A 12,356-nucleotide genomic window follows, 5' to 3' on the forward strand; every position below is an offset into this window, starting at 1 on the left:
TATACAAAATTCTTAGAAGACATATACTACGCAGCATGAGTAGAAGAATATAATTTTTTTTAAAAAAAAAGCTCCTCAAATATCCAGGTGGAACTTGACAGGATTTTAAAGAGTCATTCAAAGTATGACAACTAGCTTTTAACGTGCAGGAATATAAAACTGAACACTTCACAAAATCCAAAAACATAGTATTATGTGAATACAGTAACTCCGACTGTGAGTCCATATCGGCCAAATCCTGCCTCGGGCATGGATGTGTGTGATGTCCTCAGGTTAGTTATGTTTAAGTAGTTATACGTTCTAGGGGACTGATGACCTCAGATATTACGTCCCATAATGCTCAGAGCCATTTGAACCGTATCGGCCAACTCACAAAAAGACATCCTGCGTGTAACAGTTTGTAGGGATATGGAACTGAGTAGTTACATACGATCAGTGATAGGAAAATCAAGTGACAGACTTCGGCTCATTGGTAGGATACTGTGAAAATGGAGTCAGTGTACAGAGGAGATCACTTGAAATGCAGTCGTCCGATCTATTGTGGAATATTGCTTCATGTGTTGGAGTCATAACGAGTAGGACTAACAGGCGATATTGAAAATATACCGAGATGGGCAGCACGAATGGTCACACCTTTGTCTAATCCACCAGAGAGTATCATCCAAAGTGAGCATATACTTTGTAGAGAAATGTCAACAATCCCGCGGAAGCCTACTTACGAAGTTTCAGAATCTGGTATTAACTGCAAAATTTAGGCATATAATATGAGGGGCGATCAAGTAATGCAACACACTTTTTTCCTCAGCCATTTACTGATGTAAAAATGTGGTATTTGTTGTGGGACATCGAGGAATAGTTCCTCTTCAGCCCCTATTGTTTCATGAACTTCCGATAGGTGACGGCACTATACGTAGCCTTAAAAACGGTGTCTGTTACGGAGGTGCGCTCCCAGCAGAGAGCTATCTTTGAGTTTCTTTGTCGGAAAACCAGAGCATTGCAGACATTCATAGGCGCTTGCAGGATGTCTACGGAGGCTTGACAGTGACCAAAAGTACGGTGAATCGTTGGACGCGGCGTCTGTCATCATTGCATCAAGGTCGCGCAAACGTGTTCGATGTTCCGCGTGCCGGCCGGCCGCGCACACCTGGGACTCTGAAACGTCCCATTAGAAAAATTATGAATTACTGTGCTGGTAAACTTCTTACATTATTTCATTTTCAAACAGCCGAGCAAAACTGAACGTACTCAGACATTTCTCTCTTTACTTATTCTGATCATCACTAAACTGACACACAATATTTTTAGCGCAACGCAATCTGACTTTCAATAATCCCTACAAAAGAATGGCACTGACTAACAATAAACTATAGCTCTCATGAATCACTTACCTCACAAAAATCTTCGTTACTCGAACTACTGCAAACAGCGAGCGCCAATACTGCCAGATAAACAAAAGACTCTAACTACTGAAGGCACTAACTACTGATAGGCATATAGTTAGCAAATTTACCTTAATAGTGTTCAAAAGCCATAATATATAATTATGTATAATTTGTGACAGCCAGTTTGGCAAATTTCCTTTTTCTGACGGACACACGTCCAGCTCGTCCGATCATTTTAACATTTCAAAACTCTGGCTTCTCTCTCCCCACATAGACCACTGCTGGCGGCTCACCTCCAACTGCACAACGCTACGAGATGTACACATTCAACTGCCCAACACTACAATAGCGAATATTCCAACAATGTCAACCAGCCACAGACTGCACACAGCACAGTCAGTGATTTTCATACAGAGCGCTACGTGGCGTTACCAACATAAAAACCTAAACAGCCTTATTACAACTCTTGCAACGTTCCAACGTGTGGCCACCCTCATTCGCTTTGACTGACGAATCACAATCAAACACACTCGCTGTACAGCTTGACGTCTCCTTTGCTAGAGCAGAGACTGGGTTCGTCGCCGCCAAACAGAAGACCATAAAGGGCAACGAAAGAACAGCTGTGCGAAATTGTTTGCGCGTTATAACATCTTCACAGACGATAAAACAAGGGTTCATCACTTCGAACTGGAAACAAACCTGGAATCCCTGGAGTGCCGCCACACCACCCCTCCTCCAAAGAAAAAGTTCAAAGTCGCACATTGAGCCGGAATAGTAATGGTGACGGTTATCTGGGACTCTGAAGGGTTTATGCTGTTTGAATCCCTCCCTAATGGTGCAACGATCAACTCTGAAATTTATTGTGCTACCCTCAGGAAACTGAAGAAACTACTCCGTGACATGTCTACGCACCCGAGAGGAGCTCACAGAATTTCACTGGATCTACATCCTACAGCCTGGATCCCGCACTTCTGACTTCCATCTGTTTGGCCCAATGAAGGATGCACTCTGCAGGAAGCACTACATGGATAATGAAGGGTTATGAATAAGACCTACGTTGACAAAAGCGGTGAGGGATGAAGGAGAAGACAGAGACGGATTTAAATTCATGGTCTTACTTCGAAGCCGGCCGTTGTGGCCGAGCGGTTCTAGGCGTTTGAGTCCGGAACCGCGCTGCTCCTACGGTCGCAGGTTCGAATCCTGCCTCGGGCATGGGTGAGTGAGATGCCCTTAGGTTAGTTAGGTTTAAGTAATTCTAGGTCTAGGGAACTGGTGACCTCAGATGCTAAGTCCTGTAGTGCTTAGAGGCATTTGAACCATCTTACTTCGATGTGTGGGAAATCTGTGGTTAAAAATAGGTTGGATCCTCACCAAACACGAAGCAGAAATGATTTTTCGCCCTCCACCGAAGACAGCAACAGTTTTGGGTTCCGTCAAAGATGATCTGACGCTCCGCAAGGCTGGGGCTTACAACGTCCTCTGTGACTGTGACCTTTCGTACATCGAGCAGACGATTCGCACAGTTCATTAACGATGTTTTCTACATCGTAAGTACACCCAATAAATCGGCTGTGGCAGAGCACTGCATCGACGTTGCACAGACAATGCGGTGTGAAAATGTGGAAATTCAAAGTGCGATTTCATCTTATTTCGGGACTCAGTGATGAAAGAAGAAGTTGAAATTTGTTTGGGGAAAAACGTAAATAATAGAGACAGCGGTTTGAGCCTAGACAAATAAACTAATCCCGGGCTTTCTTTAATAAGCATGCTCTTTGTCGCCGATCAGCCCCTCGCTTCAGTCTGAAGATGATAGGAATATTAGAAGAAGGAGAAATTGAATTTATGCGGTTGTATTCTCGAAATTTAATGGATATGATTAGACTGATTACAGCGCACACAAAGGCATTCTTCCCGCCCTCCGTACTCGAATGGAACGGGAGGAAACTCTGATGGGTGGCGTAGTGGGAAGCACCCCTGAGCCACGCACTTAACAGCGGTTTGCGAAGTGTGGCCGTAGACGTGGACGTAGATGTAGATGAGAGGCGTGTGACGCCTTTGACGGCGGCGGCCGGGCTCTGCTGCGCCATCGATTGGCCCCGCTCAAAGGCACCGCCTCCACCCCCTTCTCCACCCTCACCTGTTCGCGGCAGACATATTGCAAGTGGCGCATTTACACTTGAAACGTGCAGTCGCGGCAGGTGGATCTCACAGGAACAGTGGTGCGAATTCCTGGAATGCTAGTAAAGCTCCAAGTTTGGCCTGCTGATTTCTTTATGTAGCCACTCTGAGACGAATTAAAGCAGTGGATATCATTTTGGTTATTATTTTCTTATTAATTATTTAACATTAAATAATCTTTTAAATGAACCCCACTCTGGTTTCCGGCAAAATCGCAGCACGACGACTGCTGTTATAAAACTGTTTGGCGAACTGTAAAAAAATCTATGGACAAATAACAGGTGACTATTATGTACTTTTGGATTTCAGTAGATCTTCCTACACTGTCTACTTTGGTATTCTACTTACTAAATTAATATGCAAAATTTTTTTTTCAGCTTCTGTATAATGGTTCGAATCATAAGTTCCATCCTTCCAATAGTGTGTAATAATTGGAATTAGAAGGTCACAATGGGGAGATGTACCATCAGGAGTCCCACAAGGATCAGTGTTGGGCTCATTACTTTTCTCACTAAACGTTAATCATTAGTGAATATTTTCTCCCATTGCAGGTATCATCTATAAGCTGACGACCTTCAAGCCTATCGATATGTAGGTCCAATAAACCTGTGTACTGACTGATTAACTATTGATGCTTGGTGTCCACAGTCGTGTAGAATTTTTTAAGGGACATCCATCATATTCACCATTGACTGTAGAGATTATTTACGAGTATTTCACGATTGCAGTTTCTACCTTTGGGCAATCTTCAAATGGTAATGTAAAAGACTTTGCTTCATCACATATCAGAATTGAAAATCCTCCAACATGTATACATGTCATCACCAAAAGTAGGCCTCTTCACTGCAAAAATACAGTAACTTTTTTTACAGTGAAAATACCTATTTTTGACTATGACATGCATACGTGTCAGAGGAGTTTGAAGTCTGACTCGTACTGATGCAAAATTTTTTGCAGTACCACTCGAAAATGGCCCAAAGATCGAAGTAGCACTTGCGAAATAAATAATTACTACGCACGTAAATGCTGATTTAGTTACTCTATCAGAGTGGACGCAAAACATATATTTGAAATTTAACCCATCTAAAATACAAGAAACCTCAGTTGTTCACAGAAAACTTATAACCCTCTTATTAACTCTTTCTTCAACGGCTTCTTTCCTCGAAATGTCTTGTTCAACTACTTCTCCTACTTACCTGAACCTTTTATTTTGTCTCAATCTATGCCTATTTAGTTTTCATTATGTTTAAGGCCGCCTTAATGTCTGCCATAAATTTAGTTTTCTCAAAGGATATTTGTAAACCTGCTTTTTCAGTTTTTTTGAGTAACACTATTTGTCTCGTGGCTGTTTCCACTGCGTTTGAAAAAATAACTAGCTCATCCACACACGCTGAACACTCTATTTATCGTTCGCCCCTTTTGGAATCTAATGTAATTCACTAATTTTTTTATTTTCTTTTTTGAAAAAGCACACGATTTAGTTCTACAAGAACTGACCACGGCATCGGTACGCTGTGCGAAAAGTATGATGAATGGAAAGATTTACAGAAACATCTGATTACAACTGTAGGCAAGCATAAAGGACAAAATATAACTTTTTGTTATATTTGAGTAATAGATCATTCAGCTGATTGGGAACAGATTGAAATAAAACGATAAGAACTTTCTAATGCGTCAATGCAAAATGGATTATCGGCCACCATGGTAGGTGTAGATCAAAATGTAGAACGGAAGGAAGAAACTTCAGTGAAAGTCACTCTAATGGAAATCAGCAGGAGAAATGGACCTATGAAGAAATGGAGAAATGTTTTGACACTCATCAGCTTGGTACATAAAAGAATAGATTATTCAGCGTCAGCCGACGAAAGTAGCAACGATAGTTGTCATTCAACAGAAACCAGCGGTAATGGTAGCAACAGTAACAGTTCTAGTAAGTCAAGGTACTGATTAAATTTTTTTCCTCCTGCCTCTCTGAAGTTATTGACAAGTGGAAAATTAGTTACAGAAATGGGATTTACGTATTAATGGCTGCTGCCGAAACTTTCTGTCAGTATAATGGAAAACAGGCAATAAAGTGAATTGTATTTCAAATATTTACAAAAATGAAGTGTCCGTTTGTTTCTCATTCACAGAAATTTACAGTTTTATTTCAATCTTGATAAAGTTTTGCGCACTTTATCTTCAAGGCAAGAGGAAGATATCTTTCTACGTAAGGTTTCTCAATGTGGCATGGAACATATATGTACGTAATATACAAAGGGGAAAGTTTGTTACGAAAAATCTCTGAAAGTTCTTGGCCGATTTACGTCAAATTTCTACACGATGCCCTAATGAACATTTGGGCGGACATAGACTATAACTACCGACTTGTAGGCAAGGAATTAGTGTGGCTTTGTTGTCTTTCCGACGTGCGTGCTGTAAACGCAGGAACGTGAACTTGTCGATGTCATTACCAAATACGTCCAAACAGGACCAACGTGCTGTTATTCATTTCTTGGCTAACGAAGGAAAAACGCCGGTAGATATCTATCGGAGAATGAAGAATGTGTATGGGGAACACAAGACACCCGCCCTATAGTCCTGATATCTCCCAAAGCGATTATCACGCCTTTGGCCCTGAAGAGTCGACGATTCCTGTTGGCAGAGGGCATGCAGCAGGCAGCTACGGACTACTTCACGCACCAGGACACAGTGTTTTACGAAACGGGTATCTTAAACCTAGTGCGTCGCTAGGATGGTTGCCTTAATGCTCGCGGCTATTTTACATGATTGGCATACCGACTGTACACTGTACGGTCTTCGAAGGGAGACTTTTTGATCGCCCCTTATAACTGATTAAAGCAGAAATCCACAAGGTATAAAATGCAGACTAGCACTATCAACGAAATTTTTTTTTTATAAAGAAGGACAATACTGTAATACCTATTATAAATTTAAGAGTTACAAAGTGTTTTCTGAAAATATTTATCTGGGGTGAAGCATTACATGGAAGTGAAACGCGAATGATAAACAATACAACCAAGAAGACAAAGAAGGTTTTGAATTTGTAGTGCATACGATGACTGTTGTAAACACTGACATGATCTACTGTTCGACTCCAGTCAGGTAAAAATATATTTCATAATTATGTATAATAAATTTTAAATGAATTGTTGAATCAAAACTGCCACTAGTATGTTTATTTGTTTCATGTTCCACTATCGCATCAAGACAATGTGTTCCAGAGCTCTGCTGACGAAGCTGCAGTAGGTACACCGGGTGCTAGTGGAGTCCACCCGACGGCCAGAGAGCGCAGCCGATCTGGAAAACATTGTTGAGACATATTTTTGTTATTAAAATGTCTTGCTAGCAAAACGAAATACCTAATTTGTACTCACTATTGCATCTGATGTCAAACTGCGAACATTAAAAGTTGTGTTCTATCAGATATGTGTTTATGGTGATTCGTAAGAAGCAATAATTCTTCTGAAGAAGTGCAGAAATAGTTCAGATGAGAGAGATATATAGTAAGGAAATATATAAATTTGAGGGCTTCTATTCAAAGGAAGATTTGTTAACCAACTTTAACGAAATTTCTTAGAGCTCAGGTGAAGTCTATGGAAATTTTAATTGAAGACTAATGACGATAAGTGCTATAATGCATCGTGGTGTGTGATCGGAAGTGACAGTGATATATCTGAATGACAATAGTCGAATGACTTGAATTATTAATTGGTACGTCAGTGTTCAATCAAGTATTGAACTTTAAATGTAGCTTTATGAACTGTTTAAACTCGTTTACCCGCCAGTAAGAATGATTAGCTTGTAAAAGTGGACTAATGAACAATATTAAGAAAATTTAAGAATTCGGTTCACATGAATTTAGGCCGAGCCATCTGAACTGACTTATTAACAGCAATTGTATCTTGGTAATGGGCTTATATGATCGAACTATGAATGTTACAGGTCTGCTGCGGTCTTTTAAGTCATCTGTAACGAATACTGGAGCGATGTTATAACACACATTATCAGGATTCTGGATGAGTGTTTTATCTCCAACGGTGCTTCATATCTGATTTGAACATTGATATTGCACGTGTATTAACTACGTTTTGAGGCTGAGATCAAATGGAGACAGTTATTTAAACGTTTCTGCGCTCTGGATAGCAGTTATTGGAAGAAATTACCGTTATAAATGTACATGAAAGAGAAAATTGCAACCAGGGATTAAAAAACTGTTGGAACATCGATTTCTTCAGACTTAATTTGTTCCACAAAATTGCAAACCTTTTACCCACCAACGGAATTCAACATTACAGATTCACAATATTCCCAGTTCTAATTCTTGTTAGCAAAAAGAGTTTGCTGTTGAAGAACTGGACTTAACAGAAGGAGCTTTAGTTGCAATCTGCACACGCGGTCTCGTGTTTGGCTAATTCGGAACGCAAGTACTTCCCTATGAGCCACTGAAACCCTGGTGGATTCCAGTGTGGAGGTGGACCTGTTTGCTGGTCTGCCAAACCAATCTGCATTAGAGTTGGTGTAGGTTCGTCCTGTACCTGATCAGTCTACGATTGTGCACCTGCGGCTTTGCGACACATCGTCACAATATCAGCTATATAAGAAATAAAAGTCTTTATCCATAAGGAGAGGGTCGGAACAGTGCAAAGTGTGGTGTTATAAAGAATAGGCAAGATTAGATGGGCAGATAGAATAACTAGTGAAGAGGCAGTTAGTTGAATTGGGGAGAAGAAAGCTGTGTACCAGGACTTGACTGAAAGAAGGGAGGGGTTGACAGCATACGTCCTGAGGCTATAGGTAATTTGTTAATGGATGGAAGTGCGGAGGTTATAAACCGTGGAAGGGGATGTTTGAGCGTAGTAACCCGATTCAAATAGATGTACTATGCAATAGTTAGCCAAATATGAAAAGATTTTTGGAGGGGGGGGGGGGGGGTAGGGGATGATTCGAACAACACCGTTACCCATTCACATACTGTGGTAAATTTACAATGGGAAATTTCAGTCTTTCTGCCCTACAATCTTCATTGCTAGTATAACTTTTCTGTAAGTCAGCTTCCATTGTACAGCAGGTCTCACATGCAAGCTTCCTACTTTTACTTGTAATCAAGACTTTAATAAAAATGGGATGTTAATCAGAAGACTGGGGAAATTGTGATCTAAATATCAATATATTTATTCATTCTTAACAGCCGGCTGGAGTGGCCGAGCGGTTCTGGCGCTACAGTCTGGAACCGCGCGACCGCTACGGTCGCAGGTTCGAATCCTGCCTCGGGCATGGGTGTGTGTGATGTCCTTAGGTTAGTTAGGTTTAAGTAGTTCTAAGTTCTAGGGGACTGATGACCTCAGAAGTTAAGTCCCATAGTGCTCAGAGCCATTTGAACCATTCTTAACATCACAAGACAAATAATGACTAAAGAAACATCACACAAACATTTTTAACTGACAAACGCTTTCACTAATATGTGGTCTATGGTGGACAAAGTGATCAGCTGGGGATCGACACACGACACTAACCAGAACACTAATCGCTTTATCTGACTTCATGCATGTGAATCCGAGGTATGGCCCACAAACTACACTACTATCAAGCATTTCTACTCTACTATTCCATAAAGAAAAATATGGTCCCAAAGAACAGGGTGCTGAGAAGCATATATTGGAGCCCTACGCCGTAGCAGCGAATACATTACCCTCCTGCTGGTCAGGGTGGCACACCACAATGCGTTTGGAGACTTGAGTCATGGACGGCAGCAATCTGTTATTAATGGCACGCGCCCGAAAAAATGCAAGTACGCGGTCTCGTGTTTGGCTAATTCGGAACGCAAGTACTTCCCTATGAGCCACTGAAACCCTGGTGGATTCCAGTGTGGAGGTGGACCTGTTTGCTGGTCTGCCAAACCAATCTGACCCTGTGCCACGACTGTGCATGAGGAATACGTCAAATGTTTAGATGGCTGACTCAAAACAAATAAGTACACCAACGCATCACTCGTTGTGTACGTGATGCTAGAGGCAGTACCTCTGACGGTTCCGGTGGTGACTCACACAGGCTCTAAGTGGCACACTAGCAAAGGACACAAGTCTCACCGTTTATGTAAAGACCTGCAGCTCCTTACTAGCGAAGCACCAGTACAAGAGTGATCACTTCTCTTTCCCTCAGCTTTTCTCGCCAGCTCGGTAGTTTAGCACATTTACATCTTAGGCCACTCCCACTTTAGCACAAGCCAATCATCAGCTGGAGAGCCGCATTCGAAGCTGACAGCGCCCCTTGCTCTGCATACACAGATTTGACCAATCAGAGTCTTTAAAATTAATTGATAGAAAAGGAAAAATAGATTCAGTTTCGCAGCCTCTTTCCCACGTGTTTATGCTGTGTCTTTTGTAAAAAGCATGACCCGGATGAAATCACAGCCCTCCGTATAAAGATCGTTATCTCTCGTGTTGCGTCCATTCCGAACTTTCCAAAGAACGGCCATAAACTCGCTGAAAGCCTCGTGCCTTCACAAATATGTTTTGTAACAGAGTCAGGACGTCTGGGCACCAGTGACCTGTCCCACGGAAATTCGCAGAAAGCTCACAGTTGTCTCATCGGCTTCCTGACTAACAAGGGCACATCCTCTGCTTTATTGCCGGTCATCAATGCTCTGTCCATTGCAGCGGCGACTCCTCAGCGCTAGGCAGCCTACCTGGACGCGGCCACCGACCGACCGGCGCCATCCAACGTGTCTGCACAATGAGACCACGGAACTCGATAGTTTGCAAATATTTTCACTCAGGTCCCCTCGGCCCTCAGCCGTCATATGCTTTTACTGCAGTCATTTAAATCGGCGCCCTCTTCCTTTGAATGCAGATAAATCTTACCACTATTCCTGCATTAGAGCACACAAGCAAGAGCGTTAACTACTGCCAACCATTTCATCAGATGAATGAAGTCAGATCGTATCCAGGTATAGCAATCGCGTAATAAAGACCAACTTCCCAAAGAACATTATGCAGCATAACACCGTATTAGAAGTGAGTGCCCTGCAATCTCTCACGCATTCTCCAGGCACTTAGTGAGGCATTACTTCTTCGCTTCAAGAGATTTCAACACTGTAAAAACACACCAGTGTCTCTGTAATGATTCAGTTAGTGCAACATGCTTCTTTATTTTCTCCACGTGCTTTACGTGTAGGCTACTATTTTCTGCAACGAGTAGTCAATACGCCACTCGCTGGAAAAGATTTGTCTACAATATAATATTGCAGTGCCCGTGTTATTCTAAATTATGTTGCTGTATATGAAGGTAGTATCTGTTCCCGCAAGAACAGATACCATTGATGATCGTGCAGCTTCGCTAGAATGAAATGATAATTAAACCGACACCCTAGCTGCAAACAGGCGTCGATATACATCATTGGGGACATGTTGAAAATGTGTGCCCCGACTGGGACATGTAAGCAGGAGATCTCGGGTTCGAGTCCCGGTCGGGGCACACATTTTCAGCATGTCCCCAATGATGTATATCAACGCCTGTTTGCAGTTAGGTTGTCGATTTAATTATCATTTCATAAATTATGTTGCACAGAGGCACTGCGGTGACTACAACCGTTATCAAATACTTTAAATGTATTTGAAATCGCTAAACTACATTCAAGCTATTTAAAAATGGTTGTTTTTTTCTCTTCATGATATTTCGACAAATTCTCTGAATGTGTAACCTCCCCCTCACTTATCGACCTTAATGACAGTGAAAAATTAAACCGCGTGTACCTAATGGAAATTTGGGAAAAGCAATCGTCATCTAAGTTAATTTGTCGGTAAAGAGAGAGGAAAGGGTTACATCTAAATGAAAGGAAAAATGCAAATGAAATTGGTGGAAATTAATTTTGAGAAGAGGGTAAAATTAATAAAGAAAGTAAATATGCGGTCGTTACGTTAACAAATTAATTGGCGTTAATGAGATATTTGAGATTTGGGGGAAATTACGTACGCCAGTCCTATGGACAAATACTATAATAACTGAAAATGAAAGATTAATGCACATATAATTAGCAGTAAAAGCGTGGCAACTGAAGGTTGACACGTGTTGTGTGAAAACGGAATGTTTGTCAGAAGTAATAAATTTCGCTACACTCTGACTTAATTTAGCAAAAGAATTAATAAAACCGGAAAATTGAAAGTTAATTTAGTGACTGAAATTAATAGAGAACTTTGTTTCTGAAGCACTACGAAATTCAATAAAATAAGGTTAGTCTTGGGCTACCTCAACAATCATTTCTAAAGCTACTTGAATCTACGCAATTTAGAAATAATAGATTTAACTTTGAACTTGAATTAAATGATTCTGAACAATTAACAATAGTAAAATTTAGTACGTACCAAGCTGAGCTGCAGTCACAGGTAAGCTAAAATATGGTAACAAAACTCGCACTCTTAATTTGTGCTTGTATAATCTAAATATTGTAGCCAGCTATGAATACTTTAACTGAACTTTGAAATTAAAGCAGTGAAATGGAATGATATTAATTTAATGCTGGCGTTTGAATTTCAACGACTTCTCGGGTTCATTCCAGAAAAGGACGGGACCCTGCCTGGTAATGCAATTGGGACAATGAGCAACAAAGGTTCATGCTAAGTTGCTGTATTTTTGTGATGCAACAGTTTTAAAAGCTGAGGTCTGCCATACAGTTCTAAAACTTTACGTGCTTTTAGTCTTCCTTGTTGGTTGATTAAAGGTTTGCAGTCGTCGATCGGGGAGGTGGCGACAGTCACTCATTGTCGGCCGTCGCTGTTGCAGAAGCTGGATGTTGGC

The 12,356-nt window shown here is 41.2% G+C and overlaps 1 protein-coding gene across 1 annotated transcript in view; it reads right to left on the reverse strand.

The window, feature by feature from the left end:
- Window positions 1-12,356, reverse strand: part of LOC126199600 (uncharacterized) — a 1,222,178-nt gene that overhangs the window by 219,696 nt on the left and 990,126 nt on the right. The window lies entirely within an intron of this gene.

The sequence above is a fragment of the Schistocerca nitens genome, chromosome 8 (assembly GCF_023898315.1).
Source record: "Schistocerca nitens isolate TAMUIC-IGC-003100 chromosome 8, iqSchNite1.1, whole genome shotgun sequence".
In the NCBI taxonomy this organism is placed as follows: domain Eukaryota; kingdom Metazoa; phylum Arthropoda; class Insecta; order Orthoptera; family Acrididae; genus Schistocerca; species Schistocerca nitens.